At 44.7% G+C, this 23,977-nt stretch overlaps 1 pseudogene; it reads left to right on the top strand.

Annotated features, from left to right (window-relative positions):
- LOC134396061 (zinc finger protein RFP-like) overlaps positions 1-11,314 on the top strand; it is a 31,620-nt pseudogene extending 20,306 nt beyond the window's left edge.
- The last annotated feature ends 12,663 nt before the right edge of the window (positions 11,315-23,977 follow it).

Raw genomic sequence — 23,977 nt, 5'->3', positions numbered from 1 at the left:
CATTAACTCCTTATATTCTAATTTTATTCCCTTCTTTATAAACCTTCCAATATACTCCTCCACCTTTTCTTTTTGAATTTCTTTACCCTTATACAATTCCTGATAAAATTCCTGAAAATTTTTTATTTTAGCTTTCATTGCATAACAATAATTCCCTCGGCTATCTTTCAACGTTTCTATCCCATTCCTCCCTTTTTCTTTTTGTGTGAGCTTGGCTAGCAACCTCGAGTTCTTATTACTGTTTTCAAAGTATTCCCTTTTCATATACATTAAATTCTTTTGAACCTCCTCTATATTTAAGTTTTCTAATTGTTTCTTCTTAGCTTGTATTTCCACTAATTTATATTTATCTTTAACTCGCCAATATCTTTCCTCCAAGTTTTTAATTTCTATCTCGAACTTTTCCTGCTCTGCACGTTGTTGTCTTTTTAAACTACATGTTTCTCTAATACAGATTCCTCTTGCTACAGCCTTCATGGTGTCCCAAATGACTGACCCAGCTGTTCTTCCTTTTTCATTAATTTCCCATGACTCCGACAATTCCTTCCGAATTTTATCTACTACTTTATTATATTTCAATATCTTTGTGTTCAGTTTCCATCTATATGCCTCTTTATAATCTTTCTTAACTATAAATTCTAAACTTAACAAGGCATGATCAGTTACTTTTATTACCCCCATTTCCATTTTACAAATCCTCATTGCAAAATCTTTTGAAACAAATATATAATCTATCCTGGAGTATGTATGATGAACTGGGGAAAAATATGAAAATCCAGGCCTATTCCCGTTAAGTAAACGCCACGAATCTAGATAATCATTTTCTTTTACTAATTTATTCAATATAATCATATTATTCCTCTTTTCAGCATTAGTGGGATTTGACCTGTCCCATTTATTATCCATAACCATATTAAAATCCCCAGCTAATATAGCATACCCCTCCTTAAATTCTTCTATTTCTTTAAATAATTTTATAAAAAACTCTCTATGCCTCTCATTTGGGGCATAAACGTTAATCAAAGTATAAACCTTTCCCTCAATTTTACCTTTTAACATGAGATATCTACCCTTATCATCCTTTTTTACTTCTTCTAATATAAACCCACTTTTTTTTGAAATCAAAGTGGCCACTCCATTTTTTTTCGATGTCCCTAATGACTTTTCATAATAGGCTAACCACTTTAATTTTATCATATTCGAATTCTCGGAGCCTTGGTGTGTCTCTTGAACCATTATAATATCTGATCCCTCTTTATTAAACATTTGTTCTATTCTCTTCCTTTTCACGACTGCCCCCAAACCTTTAACATTGAGTGTTGATACCTTTATCTTTTTATCCATAATCACCCTTTTGAAATCTCTTCCGATCCCTTGTGCTCAGCAATTCAAACTTGCTTACATAAAAACACAAACTCCATACATAAACCCCCCACCCTCCTACCCCAATCCCTCCTCTCCTACCTTCCCCCCCTCCCCACCCTCCCACTCTAATCCCCCCCCATATCCCCATGAGTCTAGTACTCCAGCCATCTACTTTAAAGGGGGGGGGGAGGCAGTGCTGCGCCTGGCCGGCAGGTCTCTATATTGGCATTTCTATTTGCAATTATCTCCAAACTTAATTAACAATTCTCTTACTCTCCAGATGTCCCAGCTTCGTTCCCTCCCCCACCCACTCCAGCCCCATTTGTTTCTCCATCCAGACCCAGCCTCTTCAGTAATTCTTTACCTTGATCCAATGAGGTTACTCTGTGTTCCCTCCTCCCGTATGTAAATCTTAAAAAAACCGGGTAACCCCATGCATAAGGAATTTTATTCTTCACTAATGTTTCCGTTATTGGTTTAAGACTTCGTCTCCAATTTAATGTGTGTTGAGAAAGATCATTAAAAATTTGAACTGCTTTGCCTTTATATTGTATCTGATTCTTAGATCTCAATTCTTTCATAATTTGCTCTTTTTTGTAATAATTACCAAATTTCACCAAAATGTCTCTAGTCCCTTTGTAGTTTTGCCCCCCCCACACGATGGACTCGGTCCAGATCCGATCCGTCTATTGGTATATCAGGCATCAGCTCCTTGAACCAGTTCGCGATGATTTCTCTAAGATCTTCTCCCTGCGTCTCCTTCAGCTGCTTTATTCAAAACGAAGATCTACGAGATTGATCTTTCAAGGCAATCAATCGCAGTTCCCATTCTTTAAATTATATATTAGTTGATTTTTCAAAAGCCTCTTGTTTCTTCTGGTCCAAATCCGCTTTAGCCTCTATCTTTTTGATCTTATCCGAATTTTCCGCCGTTTTATCCGCTAAAATACGCATTTGATGTCCATTTTTTAAAAAAATAACAATGTTATTTTCAGCTATACTGGCCTTGATCTCCATCAAAGAGGGAGGGTTGCTACCACTTTCTTTTCCCCCTTCAGCCATATTTTTTCCTTTATTTGGTATTGTATCCAAAGAGACTGGGTCTTTATCTTCCTCCTCTTGCTCAACTCCAGGGGCTGTACTTTCCAGGAGGGAGAGGTATGCCAAATAATGATTTGAAGGTTTCTTTTTTTGTATATTAAGCTTTTCCCAACTTTTGATCTTTCTTTTAACGTTAGGCATGGGACCCTTCTGGGTAGGGCATAAATCTTAGAGTCTAACTCACTTCCTTAACAACTTATGCTGGCTTCTCTGTTATATATCAAACACTTTTTCCTTCTTCACGAGGGGGGGGGAATATCCAGTTCACAACAGCATTCACTAGAGGGGATCAGATTTAATCATTCACAGCCTCTCAGCTTCCCACATCTCCCTCACCGAACGCCGAATGCAGCTTCTTCCACCTTCTCACCCCCCCTTCTCGCCACGCCAATAAATCCAATCAACAACTTCCACCTTACAAAGCCAGCATTTCAATCGTTCCCATGTGAGATAAGAGTGAAAGGTTATAACACAAATCAATGTCCAGCAAGCATAAATTCCTTCTTTTTAAACTGCGTCAGCGTTTGCTCTTTACTTTCGCTTTTGGTACTGTTGCCGTTTACACAGACATTGTATTAAACATCAATCATCTCACCTCCCTTCTTCAAATCTCTCCACTTTTCCAGCTCCTGTGACTTTTATAATCATTTTCTGTCATTTGCTCAAAGATTTATGCCCATTAGAAGAGAGATAATTGCTTTTTCCGGCAAACGCCGCTTAGAGCCTCAGAAGAAACCCGCCATTTTTGCTGCCATATTGGACAAGTGTGAAATTATGGAAGTGGGGCCCATGTTGCAGGTTGAGAGTCCAACGTGGGTCTTGGATCTGGACCAATGGAAGACCACTGTCTTAAAATGGATGTCAGTGCCTCTCTCTTGTGAAAGCCACAGAGTCTGACTAAGACCTCTTTAACCCCCGTTGTAGGATGTTTGAGTGGAGGGTGCTATGTAAAAGCATCACCAGTTGAGCATGAGAGGGACCAGGGTACCATAGAGGGGTGACTGGCAGGAACTGAGTTCCCTCTTTTCTCTCTCCTTTCTCTGCAGGACGTGAGAAGCACCTTGCAGAGGTAAGTGGATCCCACTCATTTCCATGATGTCGGGAAGGTTCTGGATCGCATGGGAAGAACATGGCTCTCTTCATGCTCCTGGGCAGAGGACGTAGGTCTCCCTCATCTCACAGATTAAAAAAGGGACCAGCACTCCTTTTCTTCATCCCTTTAATCACATCTGGTTGAAGTCTCTTCTCTGTCTTCAGAACATCTCGCCCCAAAACACACATAAAAACCCTTCCCCCAAAACACCAACACAGGCAACCCCCACCCCACACAGGCAAAACACAAACCACTAACCTTGACTACACACAAACAAACACCCCATCTTCTCCACTCACCCCCAGCCACATACACTTGTGTGGCTCCCAAGTGGTTCTGTGTGGGCCAGTTTGCCTCATGCCCCCCCCCCCCATGAAGAGGGGTTACTCTTGTCTTTTCTCCACCAGGACTGAGAAGGAGACATTGGAGAATCCAGCAGCTTTCCCTCCAGTGCTGAAGTGGAGGATCTTGGACTTCCAGGAAATAAATCTCTTTCTGGAGAGAGTCATGAAGCAATTCAAAGGTAAGGAAGCAGGGATACAGTGCTGGGCATTGATTTATGTTATTTTGCTACAACTGGTGGCAACAACAGTAAACAGCAGTCTTCCATTTTGGCAGCCCGGCCACCATTTCCTGTTCCTCAAGGAATACCTCGTGAGCATTTTGGTTCCCATCTTTCCAGACTGGAGAGGGGTTTGGGGGTTAGAATCATAGAATAGTAGAGTTAGAAGGGGCCTACAAGGCCATCGAGTCCAACCCCTTGCTCAATGCAGGAATCCACCCTAAAGCATCCCTGACAGATGCTTGTCCAGCTGCCTCTTAAATGCCTCTAGTGTGGGAGAGCCCACAACCTCCCTAGGTAACTGATTCCACCGTTGCACTGCTCTAACAGGAAGTTTTTTCTGATGTCCAGCCGGAATCTGACTTCCTGTCACTTGAGCCCGTTATTCCATGTCCTGCACTCTGGGATGATCGAGAAGAGATCCCGGCCCTCCTCTGTGTGACAACCTTTTAAGTTTTTGAAGAGTGCTATCATGTCTCCCCTTCAACTTCTCTTCTCCAGGCTAAACATGCCCAGTTCTTTCAGACTCTCTTTATAGGGCTTTGTTTCCAGACCCCTGATCATCTTGGTTGCCCTCCTCTGAACATGCTCCAGCTTGTCTGTGTCCTTCTTGAAGTGTGTTGCCCAGAACTGGGCATGTTTGGGCATACTCTAGATGAGGCCTAACCAGGGCCGAATAGAGAGGAACCAGTATCTCATGCGATTTGGAAGCTATACTTCTATTAATGCAGCCCAAAATAGCATTGGCCTTTCTTGCAGCCATATTGCACTGTTGGCTCATATTCAGCTTGTAATCTACAATTCCAAGATCCTTCTCGTTTGTAGTAATGCTGAGCCAAGGATCCCCCATCTTGTAACAGTGCATTTGGTTTCTACTTCCTAAATGTAGAACTTAGCATTTATCCCTATTAAATTTCATTCTGTTGTTTTCAGCCCAGCACTCCAGCGTATCAAGATCACTTTGAACTTTATTTCTGTCTCCCAGGTTATTCGCTATCCCACCCAGTTTTGTGCAATCTGCAAATTTGATAAGCATTCCCTGCACCTCCTTGTCCAAATCATTAATAAAAATGTTGAAGAGCACTGGGCCCAGGACTGAGCCCTGCGGCACCCCACTCATTGCTTCTCCCCAGTTTGAGAAGGTTCCATTGATAAGTACTCTTTGAGTCCGATTCTGTAGCCAACTGTGAACCCACCTAATAGTTGTTCCATCTAGCCCACTTTTAGCTAGTTTGTTAATCAGAATATAATGGGGCACTTTGTCGAAAGCTTTGCTGAAGTCAAGATATATGACATCCACAGCATTCCCACAGTCCACAAGGGAGGTTACCCGATCAAAAAATGAGATCAAATTAGTCAGACAGGATTTGTTCCTGACAAATCCATGTTGGCTTCTAGTAATCACTGCATTGTTTTCAAGGTGTTTACAGATTGACTTCTATATAATCTGCTCCTGAATTTTCCCAGGGATGGATGTCAGACTGACTGGTTTGTAGTTCCCAGGTTCCTCCTTTTTGCCCTTTTTGAAGATAGGGACAATGTTAGCCCTCCTCCAGTCGTCCAGCACCTCACCCGTCCTCTATGATTTCGCAAAGATAATAGACAAAGGTTCTGAGAGTTCTTCTGCTAGTTCCTTCATTACTCTAGGATGCAGTTCATCGGGCCCTGGAGATTTGAACTCATTCAAAGAAAGTAGGTGTTCCCTGACCAATTGTTTATCAATCTCAAACTGCAATCCTGACCCTTCAACTTGTGCTTCTTTTACAGGGAGGTCATAAACCCTCTTTTCGGAGAAGGAATTGAGCACTTCAGCCTTTTCTTTGTCATCTGTTATCAATTTGCCATCCTCATTAAGCAGCTGAACCACCATTTCTTTCCTCTGTCTTTTACTACTCACATATCTGAAGAAAGCCTTTTTATTGCTTTTAGCATCCCTCGCTAATCTCAGCTCATTCTCAGCTTTAGCCTTCCTAATGCCATTTCAGCACTTCTGTGCCTCCTGTCTGTACTCTTCTTTTGTAGCCTGGCCTTCCTTCCACTTCCTGTATGTATCCTTTTTTGTTTTCAGGTCATCTCTAAGCTTTTTGTGGAGCCATATTGGTTTCCTCTGTTGTCGTCTACCTTTTCTCCTTGTTGGAATTGTTTGTAACTGTGTCTTTAAAATTTCCTTTTTAAAATACTCCCACCCATCCTGCACTCCTTTTCTTGTTAGGCTCACTTGCCATGGGACCTTACTTATCATAGTTCTGAGTTTATTAAAATCAGCTTTTCTAAAATCCAGAGTACGTGTATGGCTACACTCCGCTTTTGTCTCCTTTGTAATCAAGAATTCAAGTATGACGTGGTCACTTTCTCCCAGAGTTCCCGTAACTGCCACTTTATCCACTAAGTCATCCCTATCGGTCAATATCAAGTCAAGGACAGCCAATCCTCTAGTTCCTTCCTCCACTTTCTGTAGGAGGAACTTATCACCCACACATGTCAGGGATTTCTTGGAAGGGCTGCTTTTGGCAGTATTTGTCTTCCAACAGATACCAGGGTAAGAATTTCCCGGAGGAATTAAAGAGTAGATTAAGTAAAATTTTAATAGAAAAAAATAAAATGAAATTAAGGGAATGGTTAAGAGGAATGAATACAAGAGAGGATATGGAAGAGGTCCTTAAAGATAAAAAATTAACTTGGTTAAATTATTGGCAATTAGAACAGTGGACTAAAAAGTGGGTAAGAGATAACGGAGATTGTAGAGAATTGACGAAGTTTGAGGAATTAATAGTTAAGAAAGAAAATGATAGGGAGAAAAGAACAGGGTTAAAAGGGTTGATGAGTGAAATATATAGAATACTAGTGGGGAAAGGGTTGATGGACCCTTGAAAGGCTTGAGGACTAAACTCAATCCCCTGGAGCAGTGGTTCTCAACCTGGGGCGCTCCAGATGTGTTGGACTGCATCTCCCAGAATGCCCCAGCCAGCAGAGCTGGCTGGGGCATTCTGGGAGTTGTAGTCCAACACATCTGGAGCGCCCCAGGTTGAGAAAGGCTGCCCTGGAGGAACACCAAGAGGCTGCGCGGGTCAGATTGTGGTGCCCCATGCGTTGGATTAGGCCTGCTTTAAACACCCCTGCCTCAAACAGTTATGAATTCATGAGGACTGGTGCACTAACTGAATTGAATGACAGCTAAGCAGATACAGGAGCACTTGTTGAAAGAGCTTTTCAAAAGCTTTTTGGAGCTCCAAGTACATAAGATTTACAAGGCTGCCTCTGTAGCTCCTCAGGGCTGATCCAGCCATAGAAAGTTGAATTAAATAAGGCTTCTATCCGGGTTCTGCTTTTTGCTCCTCATTTGCCATCCTGTTTTGACCTTCCTTTGTACTAGGGAAGGGGGTGAATGAGCAGCAGGTTCCTGCTGCTCAGCCTCCCAGCCAGACCTGCCATCAGTAGTGCTGCAACCATCACAATCTCCCGAGAGCTCCATGTCTTCTTGCGAGATGACAGGGCTGCACTTCACCCTCTGCCGGCTCCTGGAAGGGGCCACGTCTGCATTCCTGCCCTGCTGTTGGTGTTGCTTCTCTCACTGCGCAGGGAAGGGCCGTCTGGATTAGCCCCTTGAGAGAGAAGGGCTTGATCCTGGACAGCCTTGACTTGCTTCTTAAAACCCTTAATTTTAAAAGGATGATGAGGCAGGACTTCAGTTTGTGCAAGCCATGCTGAGTCTTCCTCAGCAAGGTTTGTTCTTCTATATGTTTATCTATTACCAGCAGTAATAAAGATTTTGACTGATTTACCTGAGAGTGATGTTAAGTTAAGGAACCAACGCCCCTCAGCATTCCTTTTTAAATATAGGTGTTACATGACCTCTCTTCCAATTGACCAATATAGACATCAATTTTAGTAAGAAGTTCCATATAAAATCAATTTTAGTGAGAAGTTCCATATAAAATCAGATTTTTTTATTAAGTGATTTTTTCTTGCTGCTTTTAAGGTGTGTGTGTGTGTGTGTGTTTTATCCTTCTGTGGGTTTCCCCCTCGTATCTACCTATTTTTTTCTTATTTTAAATTATTTATTTATTTATTTATTTATTACATTTTTATACCGCCCAATAGCCGAAGCTCTCTGGGCGGTTCACAAAAATTAAAACCACAGCAAAACACCCAACAGGTTAAAACACAATTATGAAATACAATATAAAAAGCGCAACCAGGATAAAACCACACAGCAAAGTTGATATAAGATTAAAATACAGAGTTAAAACAGTAAAATTTAAATTTAAGTTAAAATTAAGTGTTAAAATGCTGAGAGAATAAAAAGGTCTTCAGCTGGCGATGAAAGCAGTACAGTGTAGGCGCCAGGCGGACCTCTCTGGGGAGCTCGTTCCACAACCGGGGTGCCACAGCGGAGAAAGGGCAAATTATTTTTTGTTAAATTGTTTTTTATTATTGTTAACTGATTTGGGAATGTCTTTACAACTTCAGAATGAGCACATGGATGGGAGGCTTTCCTGGGACACGTGTTTGCTGCCCTCAACAGCCTGAGCATAAACTCTCTTCTCTGGTTCCTACCAGTGCATAATTCCCAATTCCTTTCCTAATCCCCAGAACCCTCCAAGAAACTGTAAATAGGGAACTTTGGTACCCCCCCTGGCTCAGACTGACAAAATGAAAAGCTGCACTTTGGGGCTTGAATCTGGAAGCTGGCATGAAGCAGTTCACTGAGAAACATGCATAGGATTGGGCTGTTATTTGCCAGATTGGTTTCTACTTGATTCATAGATGTCACATGTTAAAGTTTCTATACTTTCCTTCCCCAGATGTGCTGCTACCTGGACTACATCTGAAGAGAGGTAAATTTCCAATGAGAACCAAGTTCAAGGGAGGGATGTGGACTGGTCAAGCATTTTGTTGACTGTATTTCATTGGGGTTAAATATTTCATTCCTGCACCATTTGGAACTATAAATAGGTTAACTTTGAAGTTTGGGCTCTCCATATGTACAATGAAGGCACAGATAGTGGGCGAAAGGACTCCTCCCTTCCATACTTTCCAGTCATTGAGATGCACTTTTGCAACATGTGCCCACATATAGAGGTGACTGTGCCTAGGGAGGGCTCCATACAGTCAGAACATGTGAGAAAGCAAAGCTCCCAATCGTGTGGAGCTCTGGCCATCCAGGCAAATTTGGGCAGGCAGAAGCGTCTCACGGAGGAACATTCAAAGAGACAGGAGAGTCTGACCAACATAGAGCCTGGTCACTGGAGACTTAATGGTATTTAATAATGTTAGAATTTATTGATAAACATACAGGTTGAGCATAGATAGAGGTAGAGTTCGGACCCTCCATACTGGTAACGCTAATTTATTTATGATTTATTAATTTTATTACATTTCTATACAGCAAAATAGCTGAAACTCTCTGGGCAGTTCACAAAAATGAAAATCACAAAGTACAAAATCAAAGCCACAAATCAAAGCTATTATATTTTATAATATAAAATATAATGAAATTTATATAATATAAAATATAATAGCTTAAAACTACAGTATAAAAGGACAACCAGAATAAAACCTAGCAGCAACAAAGAGATTTAAATTGCAACAGCAGATTTAAAACAATAGAGCTATAAGAGGGGAAGGCTAAAATGCCTGGGAAAAGAAAAAGGTCTCCACCTGACTCAGAATGAGCACAAAGAAGGCACCAGCCGAACCTCTTTATGAAGCTCGTTCCACAACTAGGGTGCCACAGCAGAAAAGGCCCATTTCATGGTAGGTTCTGGAGCTATAAATCTATATTTTTATTCTTAATTCAGTTCTTCAATGTACTCAATGCGTTTAGGACATTGTCCTTCATCAGGGGCTGTGGAAGGAAATGGAGGAGAAAAACACTAGACAGTGATTTTTGGAATCAAAGTTAAATAGTCAAAACAATGATAAATACTAATTAAAAAGTAACTGTGTTGAAGATGGCATGAAGGAGTAGGAGAGACTTTGAGAAACAACAGATGCTTGGCGTAGAAGCTCAGAGTTTCAATTGGGGGTGGAGTGGGAGGGGCTGTGGGGGCTTCCCAGGGAAATGGGGGGGGGAATACAGGGGAGGGGGAGTTTGGCCACTCAGGGCGGGCCGGAAGGACAGAGGGAGGGAAAGGGAGGAGAGGTCTGGGGAGACTGGTTTTGGGAGCTGTTGTGTTTACTCTGTTTTGAGGATTTCAGTTTTTCATGTTGCTGCTGCCATAGTGGTTTTTTTCTCATTTTCCCTGATTCCTGTGGGGTGTTATAATGCTTAAGACCTCCGCCATTGTCCCAGAGGATTCTGCTGACCTTCTCTTTCCCACTTCTCTCTCCATCCCCAACAGCAAATGTCACTCTGGATCCAGACACAGCTCATCCCAGCCTCATCCTGTCCAAGGACCGTAAAAGCGTGAAAAAGGAAGACAAACGGAAAGATCTGCCCCACAATCCTGAGAGATTTGACCAAAGCGCTTTCGTGCTGGGATGTGAGGGATTCACGGCAGGCAGACATTTCTGGGAAGTCAGTGTGGGAAGTGAGGAAGTCTGGGCTGTGGGGGTCGCCAGAAAGTCTGTGAGGAGAAAAGTGCAGATTGGACTTGGTCCTAGGGAAGGGTTCTGGGCTCTGAGTTATGGTGGAGATGTATACATGGCTCACAACTCCCCTGATTACCCTCTTCTGTCCATAAGTGGGGAGCTGAAGAGGATCCTAGTATCTCTGAACTGTGCTGGGGGACAGGTGTCATTTTACGATGCTGACAGGGGGACCCTCCTCTACACCTTCTCTGGAGCCTCCTTTGCAGGAGAGACAATTCTGCCCTTCTTTCATGTAGGGGGGAAAGGCCCCCTCAGCATCTCTCCTTAAGGCAGCTCAGAGCCTTCCTCACTTTCCCTCCTCTCCAGACCAGACTGGTTAATCTAAGCATCAAACCTCCCTTTGTCGAGGGCCCCTTTTCCCCTTCTGCAAAGGCCCCCTGAGAGACCTCCAGTCACAGACACCAGAACTACATGGACTAAAATGGTGCCTGATTTCCTCCCTCCATTTTCCCAGACGTCCCTCATCCCTTACTTTTTAAAGAGACAGAAGCACATGAATAATCCAGATCAACTTTTTTTAAAACTACACCACTTCCATGACCTTCAGTCCTTGTTTCATTTCCCATTTTCCTTGTTTCATTATATCCTTAGATGGAAAACACACTACAAAAATACTCCCTCTTTTTTTTGCGCGAACAAAATGTTTTGTGCGTGCAATTCACACACATGGGTGAATTGCAAAAATCTCCATATCCCAAAAGGCCTCTCATTCTGCTGTTTCATGAAGACAAATGCATCTTCCATGTGATTTCCGTTGAGAACGGCCTGTGGATGGGCTTGGATTCAGCAAGTCCAGGGTGAATGCCATTATAAAGAGATAAGATGTCCTCCTTAGTTATTTTCATTAAATAAAATATGTTACAACAATGGTTATCTCATCATGTTATGTTTAGGATGACCCTATGAAAAGGAGGGCAGGGCTCCTGCAGCTTTAACTGTTGTGATGAAGAGGGAATTTCCCCAGGTGCTGCATGTATACAAATGACACTTGCTGCACTTTCCCTCTTCTGTGCAACTGTTAAAGATGCAGGAGCCCTGTCCTCCTCTTCATAGGGTGATCCCAGTTCTCCTATTCCCAGGATACAATTTGAAATATCTGGAAAGGCATTATTAAATTTATTATAAAAAAGACAGACCTCCTGGCCACCTCCCCTAATAGCAAGAATCCCCCACCAAAACTTCACCCCCAGCACAACTATGGGGCACCTAAGGCTGGATATGAGGGCTAAAGTCCAAGGCCCTGCAGCCTAGTGGGGGGTGGGCACCAAGAGACCACCCAGAGAGGAGTAGGTGATGGGGGCAGAGGCAGACAAGCTCAGCCTCAGCAGTGGGGCTGACAGAGGCAAGCCAGGCCCACCAGGGTTGATGCTGCTCCCTACAGCTTCCCTAGTGTTAAAAGCACTTTATAGTCTGGGGCCAGCAAGGTGGGCGTTTACATGGTTACTGAAGCCCATTTTCTTCTGTTTACTTTTAATAATGTCCTTTCCTAGAAACCAATTGATGTGAACCTGTATTGCCAAGTCAATGTGTTTGGCCTCTGGGCAGCAAAAGCCCACTCCGTTCCATTCCTCTGGTCATGACGGAAGCACTGATTTAAGTGCATTTAGAATTTACATGCTCAGGATTTTCTTTTTTAAAGCAGGGTTGGTAATGTGTTTACAGTTGTTTTTGCTAAATGTAGGCCACGCCTGGAAGCAACCGAGCCGCCTGCCAGCTACGCCACTTCTCTTTCCCCTGTTATCTCCTGAACACACAGACAGAGGCCACTTTCTGTTCCCTCCTGGGAAGAAAAGGTGTCTATTTGGGAAGGACCCAGCGGGCCAGTTAGGTTTCGGCTCAAGTGGAGCAGAGTTAAACTGGAATGTGTGTGTGTGTGTGTGTGTGTGTGTGTAAGTAATTCAGAGGGTGACACTAAAAGCATTAAAGTGAAGTTCCATAAGGCACAGCGCCCCTTGCACAAGGCTGCCACCTTCCCTCTGACCTGCTGCAGGAGAAAGGGACTCTGAAAACTCAGCGGCCAGCAAGGCATGCGAGGAGAATGAGCCAAATTTTCACCCGCCTCCCTTGCGACAAAGACCAATGAACTGGAGGGGGAAGGAGAAGGGGCGGGGTGGGGGGCAGCCACAATAGTGGGAGAGCAAACAAGTGAAAAGAGGGTTCATCGGTATGGCGACGATTGTGAAAGGGACCAGCACTTGCCGCGCTAAAGAAGCAGAGGTCAAAATCGCGGGTGCATACCAGGAATAAAAAGTAGGTGTGATGGAGCTCTAAGTCTTATTCAGTATTTTTTCCCCATTTCATTTCTATTGAACAATGCAAAATTTCTTTAATACTGGACTGTCTAACTCAACTAATTCCTTACAGTGCAATACACCCAATGCTCTCTGTTAGAGAGCAATCCTCTGTCCCCTAGACAGTGTGTGTGTGTGTGTGTGTGTGTGGTAGGATTGTTAGGTTTCTCAGCTTTGAGGTCAGAAACAGTGTTCTGACCTTGGAGCGCAGAAACCATGCTCCCAATGCGCTCTCCCTCCAGCTCAGACCTAGCTCAGTTCTGGTTACATCTCAGCACTCAGAAACCTTGTCTGGAGATGGGGAGAACCCTGCAGTCCCAGGGGAGGGGAGAGAAGGGGAAGAGACTGGGAAAGCTGTGTGATGTGTGCCCTGGTCTTCTTCCCTCCCGCACTGAAGTGCCTTGGCTAGACAGGCAAAAACACCCATCTAGCCAAAATGCAGGGCGGCTAGAGCATAGATGCAAGAATGGCCTCCCTGCCCTAGTTTCTCTGAATTAGGGTACTTGGCAGTAGGGGTGTGCACGGACCCCCCTGATCCGCTTCTCTTCCAGATCCGCAACTTCCGGATCGGAGCTCCGCTTCCCCCCCCCCATAGGCTTGCATTGAAATCCAAAAAAGTCTACAACTTTTTTTCTGTTAAAGTTAGAAACCTCAAGTTTGGCACCATGACACCTCATGGACGTATACACACGCATGCCAAGACTCAATCCAATCCAAGTATCCCCTGATTTTGAGGGAATTTTTGAAAATCTGACATCCCAGTATCTCTGGGATATAAAGCTGCAGACAGCTCAATGGGGCCATTTCAAAGGAAATCCCATCATGCCATGAATTGGGGAGTAGATAAACCTATATGAATCTTCTTCCACACTTGAAAAATTGATTTGGAACTTCCAAAAGTCTAAGTGAGCGCAGGAAGGACTTATCCCCTGAGTCAAAGCAAGACACACAAAAACCATCCCTGCGAGGTGGGCAGGGGAGGAGGGAAGGCAGGCAGGCAGCAGACATTTCTGGGGGCACAAGGAAGTGAGCCAAGAATAGTTTCCAAGCCAGTAATGCAAACCACCCCTGTGAGGTGGGAGCAGCACAGAGAGATGCCTTTTCTTTTGCATCCCATAACTAGGAGGCTACGAGGATAAGAGTAAAGCTTTGTGATCCTTGCTTCAGAGTTGATTGACTGCACTGTGATCACAGCCATTACTAAACAACAAAATAATAATGTTAATAGCAGTATTAATTAATATTAATAGCAACAATAGCAACAACAACAACAATAAGGAGTTGAACCACAATGAAAGCCTGCCTGACTTCACTGAAGAGGAAAAGCCAGGAGAGCTTGGGCTATTGGGTGTAAATATAAAATGGAATAAATAAATAAATAAGCAAAGGAGGGGTGGAATTAAAAGCAGCAGTGTTACTGAATAAACAAGAAGAATTTTTTTAAAAAGGCTATGTCTGTCTTTTTACCAGTAAGAGGAAAGTGGACATGCCCAGGGGGAGGGGGATATGCCAATTGTTCACTGGCCCTAAGTAAGTACCAGTGTTAAGAAGCGACCTGCCACTTCAACTCATGATAGGCATTAGCTTCAGTCTCTCCACTGGGTTACTCTTTGGAGGGCTCTGATGACCCTCCAGGGTGGGAGAGTGTGTGCACTGGGCACGTCCACATGCCCTAGGGGACCTCATCCCCTTGTACCACATCTATTCAGTCGTTCACCAAGGTTAGGGTGGGTAGCAGTGCTGTGTTTCCTATCTGTTATTTATTTGCTTAGTATATGATTTCAGGTTGTGTTTGTGCATTTGGTGGGGCTACTGTTTTAAAAAACACTGGGAAAAGTCCGTTCACAGTAGGGGTGTGCACGGACCCCCCGCTCCGCTTCACTTCCAGATCCGTGATTTTCGGAGCGGGCCGCTTCGCCCAGCCCACGCTCCGCCCATTTTCGCTCCGCTCCGCTCGGAGCTCCAGATCCGGATCGGAGCTCCATTCCCCCCCCCCATAGGGTTGCATTGAAAGTTAAAAGATTATACAACTTTTTTTCTGTTCAAGTTAGAAACCTCACGTTTGGCACCATGACACCTCATGGATGTATACACACGCACACCAAGTTTCAAGGCAATCCCATCATCCCCTGATTTTTGGGGAATTTTTGAAAATCGGGCACCCCATTCAGACCCCTTGGGATAGCTCCGTCAATTTGCACGTTAGAAACCTCAAACTCGGCACCATGAAAGCTTATCCATGTGTCCACATGGACACCCAGACTCAAGGCAATCCCACCATCCCCTGATTTTTGGCACGGCTCTAACCTCTAACGCACCACCCATAACCCCCCTTTCGATAGCTCTGTCAATTTGCACGTTAGAAACCTCAAGCTCAGCACCATGATAGCTTATCCATGTGTCCACACGGATGCCAAGTTTCAAGGCAATCCCATCATCCCCTGATTTTTGGCGTGGCTTAAACTTTTTAACTCACCCCAAATCAAGTCCCATTCTACAACTATGTCAATTTGCACATCAGAAACCTATCCTTTGGTCCCATGACAGCTTACCCATGTGTCCACATGGATGCCAAGTTTCAAGGCAATCCCATCATCCCCTGATGTTAGGGGAAGTTTTGAAAATCGGACACTCCAGTATGTCAGGGATTTAAAGTTGCAATGCAGACAGCTCAATGGGGCCAGTTCAAAGGAAATCCCAACATGCCACGAGATAACCCTAAATCTTCTTGCACATTTGAAAAATGGATTATTGAACTTGATAAAGTCTAAGTGAGCGCAGGAAGGACTTCTCCCCTGAGTCAAAGCAAGACACATACACCATCCCTGCGATGGTGAGGGAGAAGGGAGGGAAGGCGAAAAGGGAGGGAAGGCAGGCAGGCAGGCAGGCAGGCAGGCAGGCAGCACTAACGCATAGCAAACCAACCCGTAAGCGGGCGCAAGGAACAAGTGAGGCAAAGATGGCTGGTTGTTTCTTTCTAAGCCAGCAGTTACGCGTTGAGGGGCACAGAGGAGGACGACTGAGAGCAAGCGTGCCGGAGGGTGCTGAGCACGAACCGCAAAGCCCATCTCCCAGGCACCAGGCGGGCAGAGAGACAGGCAGAGCAGGTGAGGAGTCAGTCCTGGCAGATGCCCCACCACAGCAGCACCCCGGGGGAGGCGGGCAGACAGGCAGGAAGGCAAGCAGGCAGGCTGCGGGCATTTCTGGGGGCACAAGGAAGTGAGGCCAGGATGGCTGGTTTCTAAGCCAGCACTGCAGTTAGTCACGCATTGCAAACGCAAACCATCCCAGCGAGTCGGTCACTGAGGAGGAGGACAGGCTAGCAGAGGGGCAGGCAGAGAGACATGTCATAGATCTAGTATTGGGGAGGAGTCAGTCCCGGCAGATGCCCCACCACAGTAGCACCCTGGGTGGGCGTTGGAAAACGCCATCTTGTGGGTCCATACTTCTCCCACCCCATATCCTGCAGGGTTGCCTGCCTAACCCTCGTGGGGATGGGAGATGGAGAGCTGAGAGTGGCAGTGCCAGTAGCAGCAGCAGCAGCCGCCTTCAGCTTTCCCCTGGAACCAGTCGCCTTGCCCGCCTCTTTCCCCAGCAAGACCGACTGGTGCTGCCTCTGAAGATGCATCTTCATGCTGCTGGTTCCATAATGCCCTGTAGATGAACCCCTGCTTAGGCTGAGTTTGCAGTGGCGACAGACAGCAAAGCGGGGATCCGCTCCCAACTCAAAGTGGTCCCACACTATACTTGTCTTTCGCTTCCGTGGTGACACCAACAATTGCCCACCTGAGCTCTCTGGTGTTGCCACAGAAACAGGGGTGGCAGCGGAAGAGGGATGGGATGAGACTGGGGAGAGAGCCTCGGCCTGCTGCTGCTCCTCCTCAGCCCCCACATCCTGGAGGACCACCGCCTCCTCCTCCTCCCCCTCCACTGTGCTGAGGACCTCATCTAGGTCCATCAGTGGGCTTGTGGGCTCAAAGGATAATGAAGGAGTTGGGGATACTCCTCCTCCTCCTCTAATGCCACCTGCCTCTTGCAAAGGGGCACTTTTCCCATTCCCACCCTCAAAAAGAGAACGCCGGGCACAAGTTGCAGAAGACAGTGGCTCTGCCTGCTGCTTGTCCTGCTTCTGTTGCGGAGCAGCCAGCCAAGGAGTTGCCCGTTTGATTTTCACAGCAGGAGAGGCAGCCTGCTGCTTACTGCTGGTGCCAGCCTGAGCCTTGCTGCTTTCAGCACGCCTGCTCCCTCTTCTCATGATGACTAATATCTACTACTACTAATATGTATAAGAATAAAATATTAATACTACTAATAATATGTATAAGAATATACTAATATACTACTAAGTATATGTATAAGAATATAATAATATGTTTAAGAATATTACTAATAAATGTAGGGAAATGGGACAAGAAGTGTGTGTATGCTTTCCCCAAAATGCTCAATCTGTGGCTGTTGCACTTCACAAAAGCAGTGCACACACAGCACACACAGAGAAGAAAAAGAGAATAATTTTTTTTGGTATTTTCTGGTATTTTTCTGTATATAGATAGAAGGAAACACAATCAGGCTTTAAGAGAGCAGAGGGGGGAAACGAACCAACCAAACACTACTACTAATATGTATAAGAAGAATAAAATATTAATACTACTAATAATATGTATAAGAATATACTAATATACTACTAAGTATATGTATAAGAATATAATAATATGTTTAAGAATATTACTAAATGTAGGGAAATGGGACAAGAAGTGTGTGTATACTTTCCCCAAAATGCTCAATCTGTGGCTGTTGCACTTCACAAAAGCAGTGCACACAATCAGGCTTTAAGAGAGGGGAGGGGGGAAACGAACCAAACAAACAAACACACACTCCAAAATTTAAAAATAAAGTTTATATTAAATCAAAGTAAGGGAAAAACACAGAGCAAACTAAGCAAAAATACAGAAAGAAGCAAACAAACCAAGCTAAAATCCTAATCTATCTCCAAAGTACACAGCAGCAGCTAGCTAAGTAGACCCTCTCCCAATGAATGCTAAACCCACAAGTCGCTGAGAGCTCAAAGATCTCAGGATGACTCTGCCTTAGTCCCCCCCCTCGAACGCTGGGATTGGAGGATGCTTCATGAGGTGATCAATTCTCATCAGGATTGGGAGTTGAATTTGCCTGTCATCGCTTCAAATAAACCCCGCCGCGCCGCGCCGCAGCCGGTTTACCCTATCGTTTGTATTGTAAATGTACCCGATTTTTTTAAAAAAATATTGCACGTGAACCACAAGAGGCAGAGAGCTGAGAGTAGTCTCAAAATGACCCCCATCCACGATTCTCTGAGCACAAGAATTTTCAGAACGATAGCTTAAAAAACAACCCAGTTATCCCCGATTGTTTTCCGCAATGCAATCCTATGGGCGAAATGTTTCAAGATGGCGACCGGAGCGGTCTGCCTGAAAGAGGAGCTCCGAAAAATGGGCGCTTCTCATCGCCTTGCTTCTAGGGGTCCGCGGTCCGCTTCTACTCTGCCTCTGGGCAAGGCAGAGCAGGCCAATTCGCTACTGCTTCTACGCTTCTAATTGGAGCGGAGCACATGCCTAGTTCACAGACTAAGAAAGAGAAGTTTCCCAGTATCCCAAGTTACTAGTATCCCGTTTTGCCTATCCCCTCCTCCAACTTTGGGATTACGTGATCATGAATCTGCCTCTCAGCACTTCAAAAAGGTACATCTCCCGCTTTTTTTACCTGATTTTTAAAAAATATATAGCAAGCAAACCACACCACACAGAGAGCTGAGAGTAGGCTCAAAATGACCCCCATCCACGATTCTCTGAGCACAAGAATTTTCAGAACGATAGCTTAAAAAACAACCCAGTTATCCCCGATTGTTTTCCGCAATGCAATCCTATGGGCGAAATGTTTCAAGATGGCGACCGGAGCGGTCTGCCTGAAAGAGGAGCTCCGAAAAATGGGCGCTTCTCATCGCCTTGCTTCTAGGGGTCCGCGGTCCGCTTCTACTCTGCCTCTGGGCAAGGCAGAGCAGGCCAATTCGCTACTGCTTCTACGCTTCTAATTGGAGCGGAGCACATGCCTAGTTCACAGACTAAGAAAGAGAAGTTTCCCAGTATCCCAAGTTACTAGTATCCCGTTTTGCCTATCCCCTCCTCCAACTTTGGGATTACGTGATCATGAATCTGCCTCTCAGCACTTCAAAAAGGTACATCTCCCGCTTTTTTTACCTGATTTTTAAAAAATATATAGCAAGCAAACCACACCACACAGAGAGCTGAGAGTAGGCTCAAAATGACCCCCAGCCATGACTCTCTAAGCACAAGAAATTTCAGAAAGATAGCTTAAAAAAACAACACAGTTATCTCCTATTCTTTTCCGCAATGCAATCCTATGGGTGAAATGATCCAAAATGGCGGGCGGAGTGCTCCGCGAAAAGAGAAGCGCTTCTCCTATGGCCGCTTCTCTTCGCCATGCTTCTAAGGGTCCGTGGTCCGCTTCTACTCTGCCTCTGGGCCAGGCGGAGCAGGCCAATTCGCTTCTGATTCTCCGATTCTAATCGGAGCAGAGCACACCCCTACTCTGACTTCGGAGGCTGCTGATTATCTCTGTAGGGTTGAACCCTTAGACATATATTTTGTAAAATGTTTTGTACTTTGGGGAGGAGTTTGTTACACAGATAAATTTTATATTGGAACAGTCTGTATATTCACTGATGTATATGTTCTTTAAAATTATTTGCCTGCCTCATTGAAATTAATAAATGGTCAGTGTAAGTGGATTCTCGATGCCCTTTTGACAACTAAAAGATTGATATTACAACATTGGAAGGATAAAAACTCCCCCCTATCATGCTATGAATTGAGGACCTTACATCGCTTTCAATATTCAGATGAGTGGCACTTTCAAATGGATACTTATGTGAATATTTGATCTACTTTTGTTGAAGCCTATGTATCATCACTAGAAAGGGGACGGTGTAAAAGCCGGAACGGAACGGAACAGGCCGGAACAGCCCCATTATATTAAAAAATCATACCAAAAACAGTGGCATGTGTTAGCAACACTTGAGAACAATATTTTAGGACTAAAACCATACCAATATTATATCACTATTAACCCCAAAACTCCCAAAACGACGTCCGGAACAGAATGGGATGGCCGGAACAGCCACTAGGGAACGAGCGATATCAACCAAACTCACCAGTCATGCGTAACTAAATGGCAGGGATGCAATAAGCCCCAAAAGTTGCCCCGAAACCACGTTCAGATACCCGTTCCGGGCAAAAACGCATATTGCGCAAAACGGGCCGTAATGGCAGCTTCCCAATGAGGTAAGTGAACCAAACTCACCAGATGCACATGACAAGGTGGGATAAATATAGAAAGCTCCAAAAGTTGCCCCCAAACCACGTTCAGACACCCGTTCCAGGCAAAAACGCGTATTGCGCAAAACGGGCCGTAACAGCAGCTTCCCAACGAGGAAAGTAAACCAAACTCACCAGATGCACATAACTAGGTGGGACAAATATAGAAAGCTCCAAACGTTGCCCCGAAACCACGTTCAGATACCCATTCCGGGCAAAAACGTGTACTGCGCAAAACCGGCCGTAACGGCAGCTTCCCAATGATATAAGTGAACCAAACTCACCAGATGCACATGACAAGGTGGGACAAATATAGAAAGCTCCAAAAGTTGCCCCAAAACCACGTTCAGATACCCGTTCCGGGCAAAAACGCGTATTGCGCAAAATGGGCCGTAACGGCAGCTTCCCAATGAGATAAGTGAACCAAACTCACCAGATGCATATGACAAGGTGGGACAAATATAGAAAACTCCAAAAGTTGCCCCAAAACCACGTTCAGATACCCGTTCCGGGCAAAAACGTGTATTGTGCAAAATGGGCCGTAACGGCAGCTTCCCAATGAGGTAAGTGAACCAAACTCACCAGATGCACATGACAAGGTGGAGCAAATATAGAAAGCTCCAAAAGTTGCCCCAAAACCACGTTCAGATACCTGTTCCGGGCAAAAACGCATATTGCGCAAAACGGGCCGTAACGGCAGCTTCCCAATGAGATAAGTGAACCAAACTCACCAGATGCACATGACAAGGTGGGACAAATATAGAAAGCTCCAAAAGTTGCCCCAAAACCACGTTCAGATACCCGTTCCAGGCAAAAACGCGTATTGTGCAAAACGGGCCATAACGGCAGCTTCCCAATGAGGTAAGTCAACCAAACTTTTTGTATGTCTCTTTGCACATGTGCTATGCAGTGGCTCACCTGTCCCTTTCCCAGCAGACATGGTGCCTGTACGGCAGTGGATTGCAAATGAACTTCTCAAGCACAAATCACTTCTTCCACGGCCAAGTTTAATGCAGAGACAGCAGCAGAGAATAAAGAAGCAAATAAATCAGAGAGAAATTAAGCAATTCAATAGTCCTGTTTCTAGAAAACCACCAAAAGGAACATTTTCTACAATCCAGTTCTTGTCTTCAGCAATACAACAGTATTACACTTCATCTTGGTCTTTGTGCTTAATGGGTGATCAGTGCAAGAAACCAAAGGAGGACACCATGGTTCTGTGCGAGGGAGCATGTCAGGACTGGCACCATCATTCTTGCCTTGAGATAAATCAAGCTTCTCGTGGTATATTCAAATGTCCAAAGGGTTGTGAGAAATGAATAATCTACACTGTAGGCAAAAATTTATGTTAACAGGTGCTATATGTTAGCATTTACATTTACACACACACACACACACACACACAGAGAGAGAGAGAGAGAGAGAGAGAGTATATAGATATTATGTACATTGTTTTTGTTCTTACTGTTTGTGGTTATTTTTCTTGTATTCACGTTTTCATAAAGAATATGACTAAAGAAGCATATATGTTAATAAAGCTTCAGAACATCACAGCCAATGACAATGGGTTATACTGAATCAAACAAATGGTCAACCTAGCTCCCTCTTATTCACATGGGGCTAACCTATTCAAGACACCTAACATACAATTAAAAATTGTGTGATTGGCTTTTAAAAATAAATTCCATGTTTGGGGAGGGGAGGGGTACCTGTCAAGATTGTGGAATGTGGGCATTAACGCTTTGTCTCCTGGTGTGATAAGGGTGACCAGATGACCCGGAAAACCCGGGAGACCTCTGGAAAAACGGAGATCTCCAGGGCAACCGGGACTGGCACCCAATTTCTTGGGGGAAAGGGCTGAAGGGGAAGGCCTCCATCAGCCCTGGAAGGGGTTGGGGGCCGTGTTTTTGGACTTCCTGGAATGCAGCCTCCAGTACTCCCATGGCAATCCTCAAAAGACCTGGGCTTTTTTGACAGAACATTTATATCCCACCCGCCACCCAGAAACGCATGGTGAACTACAATGGCCTTTCCCAATTTTGTAATAACCCTGTGGAATAAGTTAGGTTGAAAGATGTGAATAGCCACAGGTCATTGTAAGCTTCATGATGGAATGAGACAGCCCAACCCCAACAATGCCATCATAGACTGATATTTTAAGCACACTACCAAACCACATGACAACTATGGGCTTCTGTAGGAAACCATCTTTGCAGAACTTCACTCTGGATTCTGAGAAAGTTTATTAAATGTTCCAGTTAGTACAATGAAAGTAGTTTATTTGATTGCATTCACACACATAGAAGTTGCCTTTCGAGGCAATTTCCCGACAATAGATAGTGCCTCATTTTCCTCACCCATAATTTTCTTTTCCAGCTAATTTTGGGAATATGAACTATGGCCCGGAATGGGTAACAGAACCTGACTTTCATGGAAATTTCAGAGGTTATTATATCTGTCCCATCTAGTAATGTGCTTCTGGTGAGTTTGGTTGACTTACCTCATTGGGAAGCTGCCGTTACGGCTCGTTTTGGGCAATACAGACTTTTGCCCGGAACGGGTATCTGAACGTGGTTTCGGGGCAACTTTTGGAGCTTTTTACATCTGTCCCACCTAGTAATGCGCATCTGGTGAGTTTGGTTGACTTACCTCATTGGAAAGCTGCCGTTATTTTGCCCGGAACGGGTATCTGAACGTGGTTTCGGGGCAAGTTTTGGAGCTTTCTATATTTGTCCGACCTAGTTAAGTGCATCCGGTGAGTTTGGTTGACTTTCCTCATTGGGAAGCTGCCGTTACGGCCGGTTTTGCGCAATACGCGTTTTTGCCCGGAACGGGTATCTGAACGTGGTTTCGGGGCAACTTTTGGAGCTTTCTATATTTGTCCCACCTTGTCATGTGCATCTGGTGAGTTTGGTTCACTTACCTCATTGGGAAGCTGCCGTTACGGCCCGTTTTGCGCAATACACGTTTTTGCCCAGAACGGGTATCTGAACGTGGTTTGGGGGCAACTTTTGGAGCTTTCTATATTTGCCCCACCTAGTAATGTGCTTCTGGTGAGTTTGGTTGACTTTCCTCATTGGGAAGCTGCCGTTACGGCCCATTTTGCACAATACGCGTTTTTGCCCGGAACGGGTACTGAACGTGGTTTCGGGGCAACTTTTGGAGCGTTCTATATTTGTCCCACCTTGTCATGTGCATCTGGTGAGTTTGGTTGACTTTCCTCATTGGGAAGCTGCTTTTACGGCACGTTTTGCGCAATACGCGTTTCCCCCCGGAACAGGTATCTGAACGTGGTTTTGGGGCAACTTTTGGAGCTTTCTATATTTGCCCCACCTTGTCATGTGCATCTGGTGAGTTTGGTTCACTTATCTCATTGGGAAGCTGCCGTTACGGCCCGTTTTGCGCAGTATGCGTTTTTGCCCAGAACGGGTATCTGAACGTGGTTTTGGGGCAACTTTTGGAGCTTTCTATATTTGTCCCACCTTGTCATGTGCATCTGGTGAGTTTGGTTCACTTATCTCATTGGGAAGCTGCCGTTACGGCCCGTTTTGCGCAATACGCGTTTTTGCCCGGAACAGGTATCTGAATGTGGTTTCGGAGC

Source organism: Elgaria multicarinata, chromosome 3 (assembly GCF_023053635.1).
Source record: "Elgaria multicarinata webbii isolate HBS135686 ecotype San Diego chromosome 3, rElgMul1.1.pri, whole genome shotgun sequence".
Lineage (NCBI taxonomy): Eukaryota > Metazoa > Chordata > Lepidosauria > Squamata > Anguidae > Elgaria > Elgaria multicarinata.
Note: the sequence above shows the minus strand (reverse complement) of the source record. Positions and strands in the feature narration are given on the sequence as shown.